The 20,753-nt window shown below is 39.2% G+C and overlaps 1 long non-coding RNA gene across 1 annotated transcript in view; it reads right to left on the bottom strand.

The window, feature by feature from the left end:
* Window positions 1–241: 241 nt before the first annotated feature.
* LOC148124843 (uncharacterized) overlaps window positions 242–20,753 on the bottom strand; it is a 139,007-nt gene continuing 118,495 nt past the window's right edge. Inside the window, exons 4-5 of the long non-coding RNA XR_015744972.1 lie at window positions 3,445–3,579; window positions 242–476 (exon numbers count right to left, since the gene is read on the bottom strand). This is a non-coding gene — a long non-coding RNA (uncharacterized LOC148124843). The remainder of the gene's footprint in view (window positions 477–3,444; window positions 3,580–20,753) is intronic.

Below are 20,753 nucleotides of genomic sequence, written 5' to 3'. Positions count from 1 at the left end.
CCACAAGGATATTTGTACAAGAGATAAAGTCAGTGGAAGGGGTGTGTGTGTGAGAGAAAAATTAATCACACATTGCATGTGATTCGAAGAGTTTTTTTTAAATAGGTAACCAATGGAGCAGCTCCAGGCTGGACTGTGTGTTTGGGTGTAAGAGAGAGGAAGGGGTGGAATACTCACCAAGCAGGATGGGTTAAAGCTGCACTAGATTTTGCACTTCTTTTTTTTTTATAAGAAATCCCTAGAACGATGCTGTAATCTGATCAGTTTACCTTTTACAGCCTCTTTAACATAACATTACAGTATTTACTGTAGAAACCCATTAGGTGAAGATCTCCTTCTCTGGAGAAAGTTCTTTTCAAATGTCCCTGTTCTAATTTTATAAGTTGCTTTTGGTAAGATGGCTAGTTGTACAAATTTAATAAATTGACAAATAGCAATGTTCAATGCTCTGTTCTCCATCCCTCTTAGAAGTGTTGCTAGAGAAAGAAAAAAAAAAACAGACAAGATGCAAATGTCTACACCCAACATCTGGTGAAAAAAAAATGTGCAGTTTTTAAAAAAATACTTTACAAGAAAAAAAAATTACAGAATAGACACATTCTTGAATGCTTGCCATGTGAATACAGACCAGATTCAGAGTAATAGGCAAAAACTTAGCCTAGACCCTGACCGGGAAAAGTTAGCAATTGTAAAATTTGCAATCGCTGCAGCCCTGACAGCTGGCAACCACGAGAATCCAAAAAGAATGGAAAAAGAGGGTGGCTTATGTTCCATGTAATGATTTGAACCAACCAGCTAGTTCTTTGGCTGCAAAATGTGACTTTGGTTAATTATACTACAGTCATACTGCTTACTGAGAAGAGAGTTTTGGCTGCTGCCTTCTATTCAGCATGTCCCTGCAAATTTCCATTCCATAAATCATATGGTGAAGGCACCTTCACACTGGAAGCCAAGAGATTTCATCAATGAAGCCAAACCAGACTCATCTGATCAGGTCTCTTTGCCAACAAGTTGTTAGCAAGGCTGCTAAGCTTGTATACACCCCAATTCAAATCCATTCTCAGCCATAAAAGCTCAGTGTGGGCGTATTTTGCCAATCACCAATTCTCCGTACAACCTATTAACCTCATCGTGTTGCTATGGAATGTGATGGAGAAGATCTCGCGCATGGTGCTTTGAATTCCTGGAGGAAAGTTCATTAATTAGGTGTCACTGATTTAGCACCAGCTTCTGGGGAGTGTGTGATACAAAGTTTTGTTTTTTTCTGCAACCTGTTCCTTTGTACAAACTGGAAAATAAATTGGTTGGTAGAAGGGAAGGAAGGAAGAAGAAAAGTAGATTCACTCAATGCTCAGGGTTATCTGAAATAGCAAATGATACTATGAAAATCTTATTCTTAATCTGTTCTTCTAATGAACTTTCAGGAATACAGAGATTGGACCTCACTAGAAGGAGCAGATCTAGATGTAGGTCATCTATAACCTATCCTTTGGAAGATCCATGCCTGATTCTGAACACTTTCTAAATGGTTGCTCTCAAATCGTCATCTTCATCTCCACTGAGTAGAATGAAAGAGTAGAAAAGATATATGTCTGCCTGTATATCAGGCACAAAGAATCAGAACCATTCATAAGGTATAGAAGACTTATTCAAGCCTATAGACAAAAATCTAGTCAAGTAAAGTTGAACGTTGAATTGGCATCAGATAAGGGTCAATGGAATTCAGGAGAGGTTGGACTCTGACACCTTGTAGGAATGCAACGACTCTAAGCTAATGACATGTTTAACTCCATCCCCCAGCACTGCCTGCTTGTCTACACTAAACTGGCTGAAAGTGTCTTTTCTGAGCTTCAGGCAGGATGGGTGTTTTTTTTTTTTTTACCCCACTGGAAATGCTACAAGAGATTGGAGCTGAGATCTTCTGCTAAATTCTTGCATGAAATCTCTCTTGGCTATTCTTGTGGATTTTTTCTTGGAATAAGGGATGAATTTCCTGAAAGTGACATCCATTAAATTATCAATCATTTTAATTTTTGATTGGAAGCTGCCCAGAGCTTGTTATTAGACTGGCGGCTATATAAATGTTGCAAATAAATAAATAAATGAAACAAAAAAAAAAAAAAGAAAGAAGCTGCAGAACCATTTTTCTAAACACAACATAGAAATAACATCTACTGAGCAGTTGAGAGGTTCTAGAATTTGACAGTCATCTGAACTCTTGTAGATCAATTGAGTAAACTTCCCTTCCAAACTACCTTACCTTAGAGGATATTTTGTGTGTGCTCACATGTATCTCTTTGGGTGTGCATATGTATTTACAAAAATAAACCTAATTTTTAGGAGAAACCCATTGTTCTCCAAATATCTGACAAAACAGTTTTTCTCCATCATACTAGCAATTTTGAGAATGACAAAAACAACACTAAAAGACTTATTTTAGATTCTGTTTCCTTTTTCTTCCTCCTACAAGAAGTCTGTTATTTATACGCATTAACTATGTTATATATTTTATATGAGACCCAAGTCAATTCCTCTTCACTTGATGTAGTCCTGGGCAGCCAAAAGGTTGGATAATCATGCTCTAGAGCTGTGATGGCGAACCTATGGCACATGTGCCACAGGTGGCACGCAGAGCCATTTGTGCGGGCACTCAAGCCCCAGGCAAATTTACCTCACTGCGCATGTGTGCACCTCCCAGCTGATTGTTGGGCCTTTTTCGGCCTGCCAGAAGCTTGAGGGAAGCCTCTGCAGGCTTTGCAGGATAAAAAATAGGCCCATTTTATCACTTCCTGTATTTCCGGAAATACCAGAAGTGATGAAATGGGCCCATTTTTCGGCCTGCAAAGCCTGCAGAGGCTTCTTCCCTCGAGTCTCTGGCAGGCCGAAAAAGGCCTCAAACAGGCCAAAAATCAGCTGGGAGGCAGAGTGCAGGTCAGGGGGTGGGGGGAATCTCATGCACATGTACAGGGGGCATGGGAGGGCATTGCCTTCTGGTGCTGGCACACAAGCGCACGAGTGGAAGTGTGCATACAATGTTTGGCACAGGAATCCAAAAAGGTTAGCCACCACTGCTCTAGAGCCAGTAGAGCAGGCTTAAATTCTAGATATGAGAATTTATCTAGAATTTAAGAACATACCAAGGGAATCTCTCAAAATGGCATCGTTGAAGGAGACTTAACCATTCCCCAAATGAGTAATTCTAGAACACCTGTTTACCTTGAAACATAGGTAATATGGAATAAGCTAGAGTACCTGATCTATTCAATATTGTCTCTCATTTCCCCCCATCGCCTTCAATACTTCTTGCTAAAAACACACAGGGCTATGCCCATAGGTTATTTTTATTTTCTCAAGATGCTGGGAAGAGCTTTGCAGAAAGCTTACCAAAGGCCTTCTTGTCAATTAAAAGGATTCTAGAAGGTGGCACTTTGCATGGCAACTTACCCGCTTCCTGTTTATTTATTTTTAATTGAAGAACAAAGGCTGGAGAACAGGGAACTCCATGGGCACATAAGGGTTATCTTCTGACACCATATTGTGTGTCTTGTTACAGATTGGATGTCTGGGGAGACTGTTCAGCTGAAGAATGAAAGATGATATTGCAAAGGAAAGAAGGAGCGTGGTAATTAAAAATTACTTATTTATACATTGGTAATTCAGCATAAGCTAGAGTAGTTGAAATATTCAATACTATCTTTTATGAAATGCATCAATGGCACTAAACTATCCATTCACATCAGCCAGTTCCAAAAGGTAATCTGCAAAGCCAACAATGTGGTTTATCTTTTTTTAAAAAGAGTGAAATTCAAAATATCCCAGATGATTAATTCAATAATTTCCCAGGACTGGATCATTGCTCTCAATTTCCATTTGTCTAAAGTTTTGTGCCCAGAAATTCTTGCTATGGGCTCACTCCAGACAAAGCGCATCTGTAGTTAGAAGAATGTTTTGAAAAGCTAGTAAACTGAAAGCTGAATCTTCAAAACACCATTTCCTTTTTTCTTTTCTTCCTCCCCCCCCGCTCGAAAAACCCCTACTCTTTAAAGTGCTATTGTTTAGAAAATGAAAAAGTTTGCATTTCATTTGTTCAGACTAGTACATTTTATTTTAGGCCAAGGCATGCACACAGATTCACAATCACAGTGGCTGAAAGTAATGAAACATCATTTTACAAAGGGTAATATCTATATTTATCTATAACTATATCTATCTATTTATCTATCTCTATCTCAATTTCTCTCTCTCCCTATCTATCTTTGTCCCTCTATATATCTATATCAACTATATCTATATCTATCTATCTGTCTATCTATCTATCTCTATCTATCTATCCACACACACACACACACACACACACACAGAGAGAGAGAGAGAGAGAGAGAGAGAGAGAGAGCTTCGTGCTTTCCTATTCTAAAATGGGATTCAATATTTCTAGAAACCTTTAAGCACTCTGATCAGAATTCAACCATCATAAATTAATACAGTGCAGTGTTGTAATTAAGTTCAATAATCTAATTAAAGCTTTTAATGAAATTGATTAATTTTATAAGGAGTTGGCGGAGGATCTTTTCTAAGCAGAAGAGACAATGCTAGAAGATTACAAGCTATCTTGGTGATTTGGTGCTGAAGGTCTCCATGCTCAGTTTCTCCCAGCGTGTGAATGTACAATTGAAATTTGTAGGGAATGGATGTTTCACTTTTAATATTCCTGTTTGGAAAGTCATGGGGAATACTTTTAAGAAGGCTCAATGTATGCCAGGCACAAGGAAACAGATCCATGCATGCATAGTTATATTCAAACTAACTACTTTATTGTCTTTTGCCTATGATGCAGGAATCCCCTGAGACTGCTTTTCTTCCCTTGGGAACAGAAAGATATCATGGAACTTATGGAGGATTGGATCCTAAGTCTCCTGTGCAGCTGTGAAACCACTCAAGACTAATAAAAAAAAAAAAACAATATTTGTAGCTCAGACTTGAAATGAGGGGTCCTTTGTGCTCTCTGAACTTGCTTGTTTTCTTTCAGATGTTTCATGACCCAAACTAGGTGACATGATTGGTGCTAGTAGCAACTAGTACTGATGATGTTTCCTAGTTTGGGTAATGAAACATCTGCAAGAAAACAAATAAGCTCAGAGAGCTCCAAGAACCCCTTGAAAATAAGATTATCCCAAAAGAGTAGTTTTGCAACCCAATTTTTGATCATGGAACCATCTTTTCAGAGAGCACCAAGGACCCCTCACTCAAGCCTAATAGCAATAGCACTTAGACTTATGTTCCACTTCATAGTTCTTTACAGTCTTCTCTAAGCAGTTTACAGAGTCCATATATTGCTTCCAACAATTCAGGTCCTCATTTTACCCACCTCGGAAGAATGGAAGGATGGGTCCACCTTGACTCGGTGAGAATCAAACTGCTGGCAGTTGGCAGAATTAGCCTTCAATACTGCATTCTAACCACTGCACCACCACAGCTCATTTTATGCTTGAGCCCTCTTCCCTGCCTGTCTGTGCATTTCCCTATAATGTACTTTGTATATTAAAGTAGATATAAAGAATGAGATTGAACTATTTTGAACGAACCATATTACCTATGCAGATAGTCATTCAATGCGTGATAACAGGCTGAGCAAAGCAAACCAGAAGACTAAACAGTCTATTAAGTATTTTGTCTGCGGGCCTGAACATTGGTATATAAAATATTAAGGTCTGGAACTGACACTGTGTTGACATGTTCAGCTGACTCCATCTTTGCTTCAGGTACAACATCCAGCTGAACTCTGCTGTTCTTTTTAAAACCTGCGTGGATACAAGCTGAACGCATGGCGCTGAAGCATATCCTTTGGAGAGAGTAATAATTCGAAAATTGATACAAGTATTCAAGTCACATTTCTCCATTTGTCTCTAATTATCTTACAAATTATTTCTCATGCCAGGGCAGAATCTGGCTCAGTTTCTTATGCCCTGGTGGAAAAGACTAGAGAGGAAACCTCTTTTGTCTGAATACATAAATTTTGGAAACAATTTGAAGGACAGGTCACTTTGCTTTGGTCAATGGGTGGCCACTAGTTCATCAAATGACTTCAAAGAAGCCCTTAGAATACTTCTAGTGGTCAAGAGGCTCTTCTCTCTATAATGCAAATGCTTTTCATCTGTTCATGTGCTATTTTCTTAAATGCATGCAAAGAATTATAATGCTCGGAGCCATTCCCAACTATAGTTCAAGGTCTTCTAGATTCAAGCTTGCTTTGAGAATTCCAGAAAAGAAGAGTATTCCTGAAGGTTGTCTGACTCACTGACTTCACTGTTTAACATAGGTGAATGCTAAATGCTTTTAATAAACTGATGTGGCGAAGTAAAATCATGGGATATAGTCTTTGTGGGGGCAGTATCTAATGCTTTGCCATTTCAACAGCAAAATGGTTTCAGACCATGAATAGCAGCAGCTAAAGAATTTAGGCATAGATACCACCCCTCAGTGCTTTACAGTACTCTCTGGGAAGTTTATAATGTCAGCAACCTTGCCCTCAACAATCCAGGTCCTCGTTTTACCAAACTTTGGAAGGATAGAAGGTTGAGTCAACCTTGAGGCCCATCAGGATGGAATTCTGGCTGTGAGAAGAGTTTGCCTGCAGTATTACACTCTGCCACCTCAGCTGAGTAACTATATGGACATTGATTTGTGTGTGTATATGTGTGTGAGAGAGAGAGAGAGAGGGAGGGAGGGAGGGACGGAGGGAGGGAGGGAGGGAGAAATGGTGAAGATGTGGGCCTCCCACTTGGAAGCTTGAACGTTGTATGTTTATACAACTCTTTCACTACTGTTCTTTAGCTTCTCTCCAATTCTGTAGCCAGGTAATTTCAAAGCCATGTTCTTATAATGATACCTTCTCCTTTGATGCATGAGAGGGTTGGCTAATGTTTTCCTCTCCCCTCGTTATTTGATATTTTACAACTGTCTGTCTATACACAGGCACCCAACATTATTAAAGGTATTATGGGATTGGTTTATGGCCCAGTGAATCCATGTACCGTATGAGAAGTCCCAATTCAATTATACTTTTTAAAGAACTGTTTAATGGGCGATTAGTTTGCAGCACAGACTTCCCTCTTTGAGGGCTTAATTTGTGTATTTATTTGTTTTGCTATTATAATGACAACTTCTCAACTAATGAATGTGTCTTGGTAGAATCTTATTACACTCAATATAATAAATTTGACAATATTCATCACTATTGCTGCTTATGCGCATAGCTTGTTAGCTTGAATTCCATGCTCTTGGTTTTTAAAAGCTCAGAAGCTTACTGTTACACCAGAAGTGGTCAAATCATAACCCAAATCCACAAGTCTCCAACGGGATCATTTTGTAGCTCTTTTGCTCCCCCAAATTTGATTTCAAAATCTCATTTTTTATAGCTTTAATCATGACTGATTAATAGTCCAAAGGCTCTGTGTCTTTAAAATTACTTATATCTGGAGTGTCCCTTCCAGACCATCTACTTTAATGTCATAGTCACAGTAGTATTTTATTATTTTAAATTTTTGGTGATCTCCTCTACAACCCAGGTCACTTAGCAAGAGCATTTTAAAGCATTAAAAACAAGCAAATTAAAAACAATAAATGTTACAATTAAAACTAGTGATATGAAATAATAGGAAAAAATGTGTGTTAGGTGAGGGCCAGGCGATAAGCATATTATCTAATTTTTATAGGACTTATTTCTACAGGAAATAAAAACGTATAGAGAAATGTCTGCTTTGGACAGAACATCTTTTTTAATCAAAAGGATTCCAAGTGTTGAATGCCCATTAAATAGAATGTCATCCCAGTATGACACTTCTGGAACAGTATCCAGTCAAAGTAAATAACACCTTCACAACTGCTTTACAAGTGTTTGGTTAAACCAATGTCCAGCGTACTTTGGTCTCCACAAAGATGAGAAATTGCCCTTCTGAGTACTTACAGACTGTCACCACCTCACATCAATGGAGAAAACCTGAAGAAGGTAGACATTTTTCGGTATCTGGGATCCCATCTGCAAGGCAATGGTGAAATCAATGGCAAGCTGTGAGTAAGAGTGTATTCAGCCTGGATGTGTTGGTGAGAACTCCCCGGTGTGTTATGTGGTGACAGACGAATGCCAACCTGTCTTAAATCTAAGACTTACAAGACAACCATCTGCCCTGTTGCACTGTAAGGCACTGAATGCTGGGCAGCAACAACAGGAAACGAAAGCTCTCTCCACGCCATGGAAATGCGGATTCTCCATTGGGCATCTCCCTTCTTGACCACAACACAAATGACACCATTCGACAACATTTTTGTGTGGCACCAATTATAGAGAAGATGAGAGAAGGGCAGCTCCACTGGTATGGATATATCCTGAGAGTAGCACCTTCCACCATGGCCAAGACTGCCTGCCAACTAGAAGTCAATGGCTGGAGACCTAGCAGGCACCCAAAACGGAGACAGCAAGACACCATCAACAAAGATATACAAACTGTGAGCCTGCACCCTAGAGATGCAGCTGACTGTGCAAAGTGGTGTTCAATGCTCCGAAAAGTGGACCCTGCACTTGTGGGAATATGCTAGGAAGAAGAAGAAGAAGAAGAAGAAGAAGAAGAAGAAGAAGAAGAAGAAGAAGAAGAAGAAGAAGAAGAAGAAGAAGAAGAAGAAGAAGAGAAGAAGGAAGGAAGAAGAGGAGGAGGAGGAGGAGGAGGAGGAGGAGGAGGAGGAGGAGGAGGAGGAGGAGGAGGAGGAGGAGGAGGAGGAGGAGGAGGAGGAGGAGGAGGAGAAGAAGAAGAAGAAGAAGAAGAAGAAGAAGAAGAAGAAGAAGAAGAAGAAGAAGAAGAAGAAGAAGAAGAAGAAGAAGAAGAAGAAGAAGAAGTTGTTTTGCCTATAGCACATTCTGATAGTCTTGTGCTTTATATTTTTATATTTATCTTACATTTAAAGCAGAATTATTTTTTCTCCCTACCAACTTCTATCAGTCAGAAAATACTGGGTATTAAGACCTTTGGTGAGCCCAGCATTCACTCGGCCACTGAGTTATATTCATTTCTCGTGGAATTACTTATTAGCTTACTAACACAGATATTTTCCAAAGACGTGCTTTTTACAGTTTTGTTCTGCCTGTCGAGCAAGCCATATTTCTCCACATGCCAAAGATCTAGGATGACTATTCTGCTCCATTTGAAATAGCCTGCCAGTGTGAAACAATGATATTTATTTCTCCAAAATACACACTGGCTATTTGCTGTACCCCAACCTAAACACATTTGGAGAAAGGCATCCAAAACTGGGGTCCAGATGCCGTGATTGGAGATTATGGCCTCTGTTCTGAAAGTTAATGACCTTCTCTTAATCCTAACCATCTGTCCTTTGGAAACAGTTGCTTTCACACAAAAGCCGAGTCCAACGGCCTATAGGTAAAAATGAAATTGTTTTCCATCATCACTGATGGGCAATTATTTGCCCTGTCATATTGGCAGGCCTGTGGTCTAGTATGAATTAATAGGAGCTGACAACATGTTATTACATGGCAATAATTAAAATATCGATGGAGATGCAGCTAATTTCATCTGGCATCATCATCTATCACATCACGAAGCAAGTGCAAGATGATCAAATTCTTGGCCGCTCTAGCTTCACAGAAGGCAAGATTCTTTACTCAAAAAGATAGAATAAGGTTGCAGAAACATCAAAAGCAACAACAACTGGATGGTTCCCCCCGCACCTCCCCGGACAATTCAATTCCTCCCTCAGCTTTCAGCAACAGAAATTGGTATGGTCTATTGGTTGGCCAAAATGAAAATTCTTAACTGAAGTTTAAAAAAAAATACAAAACATTATCAGCAAATTGGAATCGAGGGGTTATATTAAGCTAAATTAAAGGAAAAGACACATATCCACCTACTTTGTGTTACCCTTTGGATGGCAAAGTTCCCAAGTTGTTGAAAAGGAATTAGTCACAGATGGTGTCTGAACTTGCTTCAATTCACTTCACATAAGAGCAGATGGATTTCTTTCTTTTCTTATTTGTTTTTTTAAGTGAATATTGAGAGAGGTTGCTCTAGCTCCCTCTTCAAGGGAGACGCAAATTCCTCTGACAATTCAACAGTTTGTTTTATCATTAAGGTAGAAATTTCAAAATGGGGGGTTGCGTTATTCCTATCCATGTATGCCAACATTTTCTTAATCGCTCTGAAAAATGCTTCACATGTACATGCTTATAAGAACCCCACAGATCTCTTGCATCAATTAACTCTGATTTGATTTTCCTCCCCGCACAGAAATGACATAGATGTATCAAGGAAACACCTACAAGCATGCTGGCTGTCAATCATAGGATACAGTCACTGATACTTAGAATCGGAAAAGATCATTAAAGCTCTCAAGTTCAACTCTACAGAAGAATCTAGACTGAAGCATCTCTGACAGCTTTTATTTGAACAGTTCCAGCCAAGGAGAGTCCATTATTTCTCAAAGTAACCAGTCTTACTGTTATGAAGTTTTCCTTATCCTAGTTTTTCTTCTTGCAACTTAAGATCTCCTGTATCCTAAGCTCAGCTTTAACCGACCAATTATAACATTTGTTGGATGACAGCCCTTCAAGTACTCTCTCTCTCTCTCTGTCTCTATCTTTATCTCTGCCTGTCTCTCTCTGTCTCTGTCTCTGCACAATCACTTGACTGTCCTCCATAAAGGAATCAGTTGATAATCTGGGATAAGATTGCATCATGATGTTACATCATTTCTAGGGTCAATTTTAGAAGACAAATGTGCTGTCTGTTGGTCAACATGCAAACATGTTGACCAACATGTTGACCATGATCCTCATGTTGGACAAAATATCCATTTGGGTTCAGTTCCAAGTGGGGAGAAAGACACTGGAGATATGAAGGTTGATTGGAAAGGTGGTTTAATGGAATAGAACCCTTAAGAACATGGTTCTGGTGCAGTTGAACCCATGGAGGAGAGAGAAAGAGAGTGAAAGTTTTATACCCTCTCTTGGGCCTTTCCCTTGAGCTTCCTGTTCCTGTGCAAGAAATGTATTCTATTGGTTGTCAGACTCCCAGGGGACTATGAGGGGGTGGGAGGTCATGGTTAACTTTGTAGGCTATGTCTCAGGCTTGGTTGAATCTTGCTGGATAATGCAATGAAGGGCAATTCCTATCGTGGTTGAATGACTATGGCCTGGACAACAATCCCATCTTCCTGGAGCTGAAGGTCTTTTGCCTTATAGATAAGCTGGCACCCAAATATTCTGCCTTTTTAACATTTCCTAAAATATTTCATTCTTCTAGGAGAGTGGTGGGTGCTAACTTTTTACACTCAAAATGGATACAAAAAGATATTGCATATCTTTGATATATTTCAAAATATATCTGAAATAATGGGAACCTGGACATTCACTATAAATCACTATAGACAACATAGGGGGGAAATGGCCCGACTTATTTTAGGGGGACACAAACCTTTTTTAGATTTTAGCACAATTCTGATCAAATATATTACATTTACAGATAGATCATGGAAAGATTTATCCTATAACTGCACAATTTACCTCAGTCTTGCCCCAGGAATGTCCTTGTTGATATTCTATTAAAGAATGGTCTACAGTCACCAAACTTGTCTACACGTCTCTGGCAAGTACAAAGAAGATGGATGGCAGAAAATATGAAGTTGTAGATTTCAGAAGCAATTTCATCCATTATGGCCCTGGAAATCTTGTCAGGACAAAAATGAAATGTTTGTATTTTATATTTGTAAGGTATACTTCACTGACTGCAGATGACAGGTCTGCTTCTAAGAGTATATAAGATTTGGAGCATCAGCTATATTTATCTGTAATACACTGATATTATTGGAGTATATGTAGAGAATCCTGCCACATAATTTTTCTTTTTAGACCAACAAAAGGATCTGTAGCTATTATGCATACTGTCAGCATCATGAGCAAAAGAAGTCTTAGACTTATTTGGGTGTGATTAAACTCCAAATATGAACCATCAGTGTGCTGCAGCTGCCCCAAAAGCTAATGCAGACCTAGGCTGTGTTAACAGAAGGATAGAATCAAGATCACCTGAAGTGTTAGTACCACTTTCTAATGCTTTGGTAAGACCACACCTGGAATACTGCATCCAAGATGACTGGTGACTGGAGGCTAAGTCATATGAAGAACGGTTGCTGGAACTGGGTATGTCTAGTTTGATGAAAAGAAGGCCTAGGGGTAACATGATAGCAGTGATCCAATATTTGATTGGTTGCCACAAAGAAGAGGGAGCCAAGCTATTCTCCAAAACACCTGAGGGCAGGACAAGAAGCAATGGGTGGAAACTACCCCCATCTAGTCTCTGCCTCCCGAGTCCCAGATGATCAGCTGGGTCTTCTTTGGTTGCCCTGCACAGGAGAACGGAGCTGGAAAGCAGGTTTGTGGGGTGGGGGATTTTCCAGGAACTTTCCCCTGCCATGTCCACCAAGCCACGCCCACCAAGCCAAGCCATGCCCACAGAACCGGTAGTAAAAATGTTTGAATCCCACCACTGTACAAACTGGTCCTTTTTGTGAACGTCTGTCTGGCTTATACTTTATATGAAATGCTACCTTAGATTGGGATTTGATTTCATGGTGTAAACTGGTCAAGGATATTACGAGTTCTGTGGTGATAACATCTACGCTTATAGAGATTTACTGATGGTATCCCTCCTATGTTTCTATTTTTCATCCCCCTTCTCAAAGTGAAAAATAGAGGTGTGGTACTGCGTGCGGCACACGATCCTGTCAAGAAGCACTGCTTGGAATATTGTAGCAACACTCTTTTTCCTAAACATCTTATTTGAAAGGTTAATTGGGAGAGGGAATTTTTTTCTTGCAGCAGCAGCTCCCTCTCTCCAAAGATTTTTAAAGGAGATTTTCAATCATAGTTATCCCAAAAGTCTTTTTTCAAGAGGCAGCTGGGCTCTCTGTTTTTCTTCGAAGATGTTTTGCTTCTTATCCAAGAAGCTTCTTCAGCTCTTCCTTTTTAGGAGAAAAAAATAATAACTGACTCTTACGTTGAGATGTGAATAAAAACTAGTTTTTTTTCAATTACCTTCTGGAAACACCGAGCTTCCCAACATAATATGTGAACGATGAGACTGAAGAATCCGAACGTAAATCAGTATTTTCCCACTTCTTAGTTTGAAAACCACTTATCCACAGTACTTTCATTTTATCAGATTTAGTTTGTTTAATCTTCTTTTAGTCTCCTTCATCTGGGGACACGATGGCTCAGTGGCTAAGGTGCTGAGCTTGTCTATCAGAAAAGTCAGCCGTTTGGTGGTTCGAATCCCTAGCATCACGTAATGGAGTGAGCTCCCACTGCTGGTCTCAGCTTCTGCCAAACTAGCAGTTCGAAAGCATGTAAAAATGCAAGTAGAAAAATAGGGACCCCTTTGGTGGGAAGGGAACAGCGTTCCATGCACCTTCACCATTTAGTCATGCTGGAAACATGACCACGGAGACGTCTTTGGACAGCGCTGGCTCTTCGGCTTTGTAGCGGAGAGGAGCACCACCCCCTAGAGCTGGAAATGACTAGCACATATGTGCAAGGGGAACCTTTACCTTTTAGTCTCTTTCATTCTTTTGGTAATTGTCCAAGTTTCTCCTCATTCGGGAAGGAGTTCTATTTTGGGGGGGAATGTATAAAGAATGCTTTTAAAGTTTTAGGTAGCAAAGAGGGGAAGCATTTTTCCCCATTGTCACCACTGCACACTCTGAAAAAAAAAAATCCAACTACCTCCTGAAGGCAATGGCTGATGTACCCAGAAGGACATAACTCTATATTTAGTAGCTCAGGGTAATTAAACATTATTATAGAGGCAGACAAGGAGATAGATGTTTCTCATACCAATCAGAGTAAACAATATATATTGACCCAGAATAAAACAGCTTCTTAAACTGCATAGATTTAATTTTGAAAGGAAAACACGGAATGAAAGGCTCGAGTTTCCTCAAGTGTAATCCAGACTGGCTTTTTTTCCTGCACGCTCACCTTTTGAAAAAGTCAATCTCCCATCTTTTAATTTATCAAAACACACACAAAAAAGGGCCCGAGGCAATATGCTACTCAAACAACTAATGTATTTATTTTATGTTTATTTATTTAAAACAAGTCCCTCTTTACGCTGAGCTCATGGCGGTGCGCATCCAACAATTAAAGCACTATCGCTAATAAAAACAACATGATACCCTATTAAATCTATTAAAAACGTAAACATTAAAAACCTGGCACCAGATTTCAACTTCCAACATAGAGGCCCATATTAAACTCTCTCACCCACCTCGCCCTATTCCTGAGAGGAATTCAGGTTGCATTACATTTCTAATATTTCAGCAAATCAACATCAGGGTTACCCCAATGGTAAAAAACAAAATACAGTCAGCCCTCAATGTACGACCACAACTGAGCTCAACATCGATGTGGCTAAGTGAGAGAAATGTGCTAAACTGAGCTTTGCCCCGTTTTACAACCTTTCTTGCAACGTTTGTTAAGTGAATCACCGCATTTGTGAAATTAGAAACCCCCTTGTTAAGTGAATCCTGTTTCCCCATTGACTTTGCTTGTCAGAAGGTAGACACGAAGCAGAACACATGACCCTGGGATGCTGCAACTGTCATAAATGTGGGTCAGTTTCCAATCATCCGAATGTAACTAATGTGACCAGTGATGGGATTCAGTTTTTTTTTACTACCAGTTCTGTGGGTGGGGCTTGGCTTGGTGGGCGTGGCAGGGGAAGGATATTGCAAAATCCCTATTCCCACCCACTCCTGGGAGAAGGTTACTCCAAAATCCCATTCCCTCCCCACCCCACTAACCTGCTTTCCAGCTCTGTTCTCCTATGCAGGGCAACCAAAAAGACCCAGCTGATCAGCTGGGACTCGGGAGGCAGAGGATAGATGGGGGAGGGGCCAATCAGAGGTGACATTTGCCGGTTCTCCAAACTACTCAAAATTTCCGCTACCAGTTCTCCAGAACTACTCAGAACCTGCTGAATACCACCCCTGCATGTGACCATGGGGATGCCGTAGAGTCCTAAGTGTGAAAAATGGTCATAAGTCACTTTTTTCAATGCTGTTGTAACTTCGTGTAAATGAACTGTTGTAAATCGAGGACTACTTGTATCTAGCTTTCTTCCTTTGATCATATTACAACCTCTCCTTAAATCTCTGCTTAATATTTCAAGTAATTGTGCTTGCTTCCCTTATTTCGATTCTTGCCATTCCGCCATAAGTCTTTGATGTACAGTTCCTCATCTTCACATTTGGATAACAGTGGTGTTGCTAGTATTTGAGTTCCTACCCTAGTTTCTTTTTAAAGTTGTGAACCAGTAAAATGAAGCAAAGTGCAAATTAATCCTTTTTCCCTTTAGGTCACTTTTGCATGCCTTTATCCACAAGCCCATTACCACACATTGCAATTAAAAAACAAAACAAATCCACAGGAATAGAATTCTTTATTGGCCAAGTGTGATTGGACACACAAGGAATTTGTCTTGGTGCAAATGCTCTCAGTGTACATAAAAGAAAAGATACATTCATTGAGAGTCAAGAATCATCAGGTACAATAATTAATAATAGTCACAGGGTACAATAAGCAATCAAACCATACTAGGAAACAGTCAATAAAAATAGTAAGGATACAAGTGACAAAGTTACAGTCCTACAGTCACAAGTGGGAGGGAATGGGTGATAAGGAGTGATGAGAAGATTAATAGTAATAGTAGTGTAGACTTTGTAAATAGTTGGACAGTGTTGAGGGAATTATTTGTTTAGCAGAGTGATGGCATTCAGGAAAAAACTGTCCTTGTCTCTAGTTGTTCTGGTGTGCAGTGCTCTATAGTGTCGTTTTGAGGGAAGGAGTTGAAACAGTTTATGTTCGGGATGTGAATTTTGCATACTTGCATGCACGCAAATTCTACTTGAAATATACAAACCTGTATATTTTTTAATTCTTGAAAAAGTTTTGAAAAATACACGCAAATCCTCTTGATTTTTTCTTGGAATATCCTTTCCTATATTCTCCTGAAAGTGCATAGTACATTTTCTCTAACAGAACACTTTCTGGAATGTTCTGAAAAATGTAATGTTATTTTACATTAATCCATGTTAAACCTTAATATCTAAGGTAGGCAAATGACAAAATCACTGTGAGGCAAATACCTCACGGTACAGCACGATGACTTCCCTTAAAGGATTTTTTTTTAAAAAACCACAGGTTTTAATGAATGAATCTGCTCTGCACTAAAAGCTAATGAATAAATGGAGTTAAAACCAATAGTAGTCCAATAAAACTTCTTATGAGGAAGTTGTCCCTACCTCCCCCCCATGCTTTCTAAAACCGTGTCTTGAATGCTTTTCTAAAAGCTTATGGTGATATATGTTGGGTCATCTGCATAAAGTAAAAAGAAAAGAAGAAAATGGAAAGTTTCACTTAAAATTAGGAAAAAAAAACCCCAAGTAGAATAGATTAAAACTAGCACGAAGCAACCTTCAGTTTTATTTTCAACCTCACTGCAGTGCAGACCGATAATTTGGAGAGCTGGGAAGAAGAGAGAGATCCGTGACCTGTGCAACAATCCAACTGAGATCTCACACCATTTTTTAGGCTCTCCAAAGCTTAGCTTTGCTTATGCGCATTTGTGTATGTGTTGATGTATCTATCATGACCTCAGAAAATGTAGACTTCTGGCAGGTTCCCTGCAGCTTTGGGATAATATTGGGAGGAGGTGGGGGAAAGAAACCAGGACAATTTTAAGCATTGCCCTAAAATGCATCTTTAGAGTATTTATGATAAATTACAGGGCTTCAACGATGCTACAAATCCTGCACTTCAACGTGTCCAGAAGGAACTATTACATTCCCAACCTAGTATAAAATAATCACAGTAAAATAGGTTGACTTGTCAAATGTTTAAAAGATAACATTGAAATACGCAGCACTTGGGCTTGCAATGCAGTGGTGAAAGGCAGTAAATAAGTAGTGTAGAAATTGGGCAATGAAGAGATGTTGTTGAACACATTTCCTGCCTTTGGAAAAGACAGGAAATTAGCATAAAAAAGTCTAAAAGAATCAGAAGAATCTGAAGATCCGTGTCTCCAGCAGGGATATTGGGAATGTGTTAGGTTTATTAAGAAGGGGAAAAAGTTGGTTCATAACTCATGGAGTAATAACGTAGATCAGAATGTAATTAACTTTCAGGTTCAAATACTTCATAGTATTTATTGGAAAGTAATGCACATGAAAAATTGGGTTGGGGGAATATAACAATCCAAATGCAATTCTCATAGCTGTTTTCATTCATAAAACATGATACAACAAGGACTCAGAATTCACAATTTTAGTATGTTTCCTGAACTGGGATAGATTGATAGATAGCTCTTCATCAGTCTGTTCTTGTCTCCACAATTTGCAATTTCCACTTTTCCCATAAACTGTCATCTACTTCTTCCCTGCTATTGTATCTGGTGCATTGCAGAATTTCATAAGCTGGGCACGTAATTCCTAAGGTTATGACCTTGAATAACAGCTACAACAACAAATACAAAATGGAAGACTCAGAGAGAGTGCACAAACCAAATTCTCTCCAAATGAGCTCTCTACACTCTTACAATTTCCAATGCTCATAAGCAAAAGTGATAAAGTGAAAAGCTAAAAAAGCAACAAACAAAAAAACCCAGAAGGATTCCTTTCAAGTTTTATCCTTTAGAAAGAGGCAGTACAGATGTTAGGAGATATACTGTAGTTTGTCAAGGAATCAAGGTCTGGATGAGCCTTATCAAAGCATGGCCCTTACTTGGCACTATCCATGGTTCTGAAATCTCTCTCTCTCTCTCTCTCTCTCTCTCTCTCTCTCTCTCTCCTCCTCCTCCTCCTCCTCTTCTTTTTCTTCTTCTTTCTCCTTCTCCTCCTTTTCACAAGGCAATACTCCAAAATCAACCACGAGCATAGTACAAGATGTCAAAAAAGCCCAATTTCGACACCAAAAAATAAAATAAAACCAGAGATGTCAAAGTGGTTCCTGAGGTTTTATTACAGAATAATGGAGAAACTGTATTTCTGTACTAAAACAAGAGGGTCATTCTGCCAATATTTCTGGCAGCTCCTCAAGGTTCATTCACAGTGCAAAAGTTTAGTAGCTCTGGAAATCTGACAAGCGGGAACAAAGTTTCCTGCTTATTGTCCCATAAAATTACAAAATCATCCTTTCCAACCAATGGCCATAAATCTCTATGGCACATTATCACAGCCTTGGTTCAAAAACATGAAAGTAGATGAAAAAGAAACAAGGAGTAAAAAAATAATAATAAATGCATTCCTATCCGACCATAGTTAAATCATAAGGTCATAATAGCAGGCATTTATCTACGTCCAACTCCAGTCATTGATATGATCTGATAAAAGCATCATGTCTACAACATCAACTTATAACTGTTTTTTCCATAGCTGATCATTAACATTCAGTGAGGATTGTGTTTTAAGTATGTTTTTCCCCATTTGATTCCTTTCCTTTCCCAACTGCTTCAGAAAGAATCTATCTATCTATTTATCTATCTATCTATAAGCAAAATACCACTCACGCATCATCACAAAATCTCCACAACAGTAAAGCCTACAAACTTGAAATTTGGCATGTTATGTTCCTCTTGGCTTCTAGGTGCTCACTAACAAAGGATTTTTCGAAATGACCATTAATATTTCCTATATTATTATTAACATGCTCTGACGCTAAGGAGTTCTACTCCCCCTCCGCACCTGAAAAGAAATCTGTTCCAAGTGCAAAACACAAGCAGAGGAGTTTCAGTTTCAGTTTTAGTTTCACAGCACCAAGCTGCTTTAGTACCGAACAGTTGAACTAAGCCACGCCCAGGCTCCTTACTGTCTCCTTCTTGCTCACACAGCAAATACTGTTTCAGTTTCCAAACAGCCCTCAACTCTCTCACACACTGACAGGACGTTAGCCAGAGGACTCTAGCCAATGGATGCTGGTAGGCAGAATTTTTTTCCCTTATTTTCCTCCCCCAAAACTAAACCCAACCACATGGTTTTGTAGTGGAACATGGGTATTGAGCTAGAATATTATATTAAAGGCACAGTTAGAGTACAGCTGAACTGCTAATCCTCCAGTGTCACCTTCTGTCTCAACAAAATAGAGACCATGCAAACAATAGGGACATTTGCATTGAAAAGATGTTTATGTTTATAGTTGTATGAACATTGGTTCTACATGTTCATAAACTTGGTGTCATCTGGCTGTGAGATTGTGTGGAAGCTCATCAGGTACAACTGAGCATATAAAAGTTGCATTATGCAAACTTTATTTATATATTCTTTATGTATAGCGGATTTGTTCTGATGAAATATCACAGGCATGTCAGCAGAGAATCAAAATAGTGTGAGTTTGAGAACCCGAATAGCATGCGTGGTGATTTAAATATACAGACACAAACCTACAGATGCACCATTGTTGCACAGTTGAACAGAATCAAAAGCTTTGGACATGAAGAAAAAATGTTGCAGACAGAACTCAGTGTCTGCAAAATGAAAGCCAGGGACTTTATTGCAGGAGCTGAATTACATATTTTAGTCTCATAAACTGGAATTCTGAATATGTACCGTATTTCCCCATGTATAAGCCACCCCTTTTTTCCAAAATTTTCAAGCCCAAAAAGTAGGGGGGTGGCATATACAAAGCAGGTACACTTTTTATACGTGAAAAATGCATAAAATAATAAAGTAGGAATAAACTGGTTTTCCAGCAGTATGCTATACTTTTTTGTAAAAATTGTACGTGATGATACGATTACGAGTGCGAGTATGCGATAGAAATGCATACGCTAGGCATTGGCCTGAATGCTTCGTTCCTACTCTCGTTCCGATGCGTAGATTGCTAGCGTCGCCCGCACCGCTTTCGGCGTCATGACCGAAGTTGTAGATCTAGACGTCGAATTTTGTTTCTTTGTAAATTTTCTTTCTTCATAACTTGTTTCTCTAATAAAATATTTTTTTCAAAACTTCACAGTCCAAAAATTGGGGGGGTGGCTTATACAAAGGGGGTGCTTATACATGGGGAAATACGGTATGTTTTGTGAGAAATCAGTTGTCTTTAATTCACCAGATAAAGCAACTAGACAACATTCCCGTAGTGTGTTCACCCATACATTTATTGCAGAGTTACTCTATAATTAGATAACACGGTAATCTCTCATCTTTTTGAACAGATCAAATGATCTGCTGATATACTGTAAGCAAAGCCAAATCAAACTGGGAATTGGGTCATGTTAAGATACTCGGCATCACACAGACTCCTTAATCTGTGCAATTTATTTTCCATGGATATGCGATATCCTTATTAAACTAGCAGCACGCTGTTCTGGAAAAGAGTCTGCAACGTATGCCACAAACCACTATTTTCCCTCTTGAATCTTTGCTTTCTGCACTCTCAATCCTATTTCTCCACTGAAATTTTAAAAGAGAGTTTGTATTCTGCATTGTTTAGGTGAGACATTGGCAATGGCTGTCATATGCTTCCTATAGAAGTATGACATTTTCAGCTACAATAGCCACCAATCGCTCTTTAAGTCGCTTTGAGAAAAGATGCAGATTTTTTAAAAAAAACATGGGCTGAGATCATCACAGACGATCAGCCATGTTTGATTAACAAGAAATGAATAAATTGGCCTCATGTTTTCTTCTCTTGGCCCTGTTTTTAT

This window comes from Pseudonaja textilis, chromosome 11 (assembly GCF_049901715.1).
Source record: "Pseudonaja textilis isolate UNSWEBS1 chromosome 11, rPseTex1.2, whole genome shotgun sequence".
Classification (NCBI taxonomy): Eukaryota; Metazoa; Chordata; class Lepidosauria; order Squamata; family Elapidae; genus Pseudonaja; species Pseudonaja textilis.
The sequence above is the reverse complement of the archived record's forward strand: the minus strand, read 5'-3'. Positions and strand labels throughout refer to the sequence as shown.